The following is a 4,226-nucleotide window of genomic DNA, read 5'->3' as shown; positions in this document are numbered from 1 at the left end:
TGCAGAAACACACAGTGGCATTGCTGGCCACGCACATTCCTGGGGCACGGTCTCCACCACCGCCCTTCCACACCACACACTGACCTCAGGCACTCAGGAGTTCAGCACCTGAAGCACCCCACCTGTTGACACATGCCTTCACTGTGGCCTGTGGTTATCAGTCCTTGTGGCTCACCCACTGTCCAAGTCATATGGACATCAGCAAAACATCAAAGGGCAGGCCAAAGAGCTGAACTGCTCACTCTCATGAGGACTGTCCAGCTGTTTCACTCCTGGATGGGAAAGGTGTTCTTCCTAGACAATATAACCATTGTTTTTCTTCTTCCCACTGGGCATATGAGTTCAGCTGAGAGTTTATTGTTTACTGAAAAACAAGTCTATGAAAGGTATGTTCGAAGGGCCTTATGACTCCTTGTCTGAGGCTGAGCCAAACCAAAATGGCTTTGTTTTTCTCCTCATGCTCATCCTGGAGGCAAACAGCCTCTCTGGATGTGGGAAAGACTAGGAACCAGAGCTCCCAGGTGCTTCTGTTTTGTAAGGATCAGAAGAAACAGTTCCTGTACTGGGTGCAGAAGAGTGCAAGAGCTGGGCAGAGGATGGGTCAAAAAAGATTCTGGTGGATCATTGTCCAAATGTCTAAAGACAACTGCGAAGCCAATGAGTCTCTGCTGGGCAGGCCAAGGCCCTGAGCCAGAACCAACATTGAGGTGTCTTCAGGTGCTGAACTCCCGAGTGCCTGAGGTCAGTGTGTGGTGTGGAAGGGCGGTGGTGGAGACCGTGCCCCAGGAATGTGCGTGGCCAGCAATGCCACTGTGTGTTTCTGCAGGCAGCCTAGACAAGATGGACAACAAGACCCGTGGCTTTAAGAAGCAGCATAACGATTGATGAACTTCAAAGGGCACCTTTATTCTTGCCCACGTGTTCAATGGGAGCAAACCCTCTCTGATGAAAGGGGGAAATGTGTAAACATCCAGGAGCACGTTGCAAGCAAATACTGCAACTCAGGAGAATGCTTCATGCAAAAAGAATGCTTCGGGCCCCCCAAGGCTTTGGAGACAGGGTATAAAAGTCCCTGTGTCTCCACAGCTGCCATCCACTGCCCTCGCTGCCATCTCCCCTGTCAGCCAGGTAAGTCTGAACCGCACCGGGCTCTTTGTGCAGGCACTTGATGTTCTGATCTGTTGTCTCCCCTCGGCTTCCATGTCATGCTCACGCCCTGCTCTGTGTTTCAGCTCTGCCTCCTTCACCCAGAGATGTCTTGCTGCAGACCCTGTCCCCCATGTCCCTGTGGCCCCTGTGGCCCAGCTCCCCTTGCAAGCAGCTGCAACGAGCCCTGTGTCCAGCGCTGCGCTGACTCCACCGTGTACATCGAGCCCTCCCCGGTGGTGGTGACCATGCCGGGCCCCATCCTCACCTCCTTCCCTCAGAACACAGCCGTGGGATCCTCTCTGTCAGCTGCTGTTGGCAGCTCCCTCAGCTCTTCGGGGGTTCCCATCTCTTCTGGGGGCTCCCTTGGATTTGGGAGATTTGCAGGCCTTGGGAGTGGTCTCTGTGGGTCCCTGCGTTTGTGCAATCCCTGCTGGTAGGGACGGTGGATCGCTCATGTTGGGAAGGATGACCAGGAATGAACAAACGAGATCTGGATCCAGGATGGGGGAGATGCCTGTGGTTTCACAGTGTGTGGGGCTCCTGCCTCTTCCCCTCCATGCACAGGAGCCGTGTGTCATCCCTTGACACTGTGCACTTCTTGCTCTTAATCTTCCTATGCTTTCCTTGTTATCCCCAGCTAGCCCCTCACCCTCCCTCCCTCCCAGGCTCCGGAGCTTTTGCCCTGACCAAGGCAAAGCACTTCCCCTGCCCTTGCTGTGGATGGGGGGCGATTCTCACCAGCTCTAGCTGTGATGGGGAGAAAGGAGCGCCTTGCAGGTGCTCTGCATCCCTCTGCTGCAAGGAGTGATGTCCTGTGGAGCCCTCCCCCTCTTGTGCTCAGCACTCTTCCCCCTCCTGTCCCAAAGCCCTTTCTGTTTGCATTAAAGCAATGCTTCATCACAGCCCGAGTCTCCTTGTGTTTCTTTCTCCTGAAATTGCAACTGCCCCTGGCCAGTGTGTGCCGGGGGCTGGAGGTTTTCTCTACCGGTTGATGCACAGGCTCCTGCTCAGCCATTCCACTCTGCCCTTGTCTCATTTGCGGGCCAGTCACTTTTGAATGGACTCCTGCTTGGTCTTCTACCAGGTGTCCATGGTGAGCAGAAGAGGATGGCAGGTGCTCTCTGGGGAAAGGCAGACAGTGTCACTTGGTGGCATGCTGATGGAGGACGGGAGATCTCTTCCTCCTGCCACCTGCCCTGTGCCATGGTGACTGTTGCTCGGGCAGAGAACAAGCTGAGGCAGTTTTAGTCAAGCCAGTGAAGGGACAACCAAGCCTGGGAAACAGCACATCCAAACAGTGTATCTATGACTGAGGAAGATGATGCTCAGTCACATACAGGTATCATTGTCAATGCATATTTAAAGTGTATCATTCAGGCTACAGGCATGGGGTGAGGTGAGTGGCAGATGGCATTTCAGTGTAAAAACCTCACCTTCAGCTGAACTGTTTTTCAAAGGTGAAAACATCCTTTTTTTCTATAAGCCATGACACTTTCAAAAACCTATTGCTTCTGAGAAGCTTCACCATAGGCTAAAGTCACCAACAGATAGATGTGCCTGCCCAGAGGTTGTCAGCACACTGTATCAGCTCTCCTGCTTGAGCTGCTGCTTCTCAGCACAGTTGTTGCTCCGGCCAGCACTGCTCACAAAGCCTTTGTCTGAGAGACAGAGTGGAAAATGTAGGGTTTTTTCCTTGCTTCCTTCCTCTTCTTAACCATCTGGGGAAGAATGTGCCTCACGAGTATAAGTGGACACAGGAAGGTTTCCCCTTGCCACGTGAAGCGGGTGGACTCCACCATCTGGGTGAGGCAGGTTTCCTTCATGACAATGTTTGGTGTAATGTGACGGAATGCACATCTCTCCAGAGAGTTGTTCAGTGCATGGATACTGACCTCGGGTGTTGTCACCACATCTCAGGCCAGCAACAGGCCTTGCCCAGCAGCCTGTGTTCAGTGGCACTGAATCTCCCACCACCCCCAGCACTGTCTATAAGTGTGACATATGTATGCCCATCAGCAGCCTTGCAGAGTGGCTGGCTGCCTGGAGGACCCCATGAGCAGGGGGAGGAGTGGGAAGTGCAGAAGATTCCTGCTGGTTCTGTCTCCTACATCCTGCCCAGGATCTCTGCCATTCCCTGCAGCCCACTCATAGAGCATCATTGCTTTGGGAGCTGCTCACAGGCAGGTCTTCCTGGACACCTCTGAATGTGTGGCTGAGGAGGGGCAGAAGCCAAGAGGAGAGGGGCCAGTCTGGCTCGAGTGCTTTCCCAAGGCCAAGGCCACACGGTTTACAGCAGTTTGGACCTTGTCAAAGCAGGTACCTAGGAAACAGCAGCAAGGCCTTTTTGCACAGCTGTGGCTCAGCCTGGAAACACAAGAACCAGAGCATCAGAGATTTCCACTATGAGCAGGTGGTTATGTGGGGGGCAGCATCCTCACAGCTTGGTAGGAGAGTTGTGCCCAAAACTGGCTGGCTGGAGCTACAGAGACACAGCTTGGAGCAGATCCTGCAGCTGCTGAGCTCAGAGGATGTCCTGGCCAGCCTGCCACAGGCTATCCAGAGCAGGAGCTGAGCCAACCCAGGCCTCAGAACAGCCCCAGGAGAGTTGTGCCTTTTAGACGGATTTCTGCAGCGTGTTCTCTGTCAGCTTGGATTCAGCCTAAAAGGAGCCCATCCCAGGCTGAGACAGGAGCACTTCCCAATCATTCCATGCATCCCTTGCTGGATGGACACCTTGTGCTTGGAGGCTCCTGCTTTTGCCAGCAGTTGCTGTGGATGTCCCATGCTGGCAGAGCCAGAGGAATTTGCTGCCAACATCCCTGCTACTTTCTGGGACTTTTTTTTAGTAGAATCCCTCTCTCTGTCCTTTTAGACAGGCTCCTCTTGTGACCCCACCTTTCCATGCCAACCCCTGCCTTGCTGAGGGGCATGTGGGGAATGCTGGCACCTGAGAAAGCAGAGGAGAAAGCAGGTGGCAGTGTGAGGGAGCAGGGGCAGAAGGCAGAGCAGGGCCATGGGCGTGGGTGCCGCGACAGCTGCAGCAGTGCAGGGTAAAAGTTGTGGGGTGAGGCAGCAGC

Source organism: Lepidothrix coronata, unplaced genomic scaffold (assembly GCF_001604755.1).
Source record: "Lepidothrix coronata isolate B3197 unplaced genomic scaffold, Lepidothrix_coronata-1.0 Scaffold140, whole genome shotgun sequence".
NCBI classification, from domain to species: Eukaryota; Metazoa; Chordata; class Aves; order Passeriformes; family Pipridae; genus Lepidothrix; species Lepidothrix coronata.
This window is presented reverse-complemented; position numbering follows the sequence as displayed.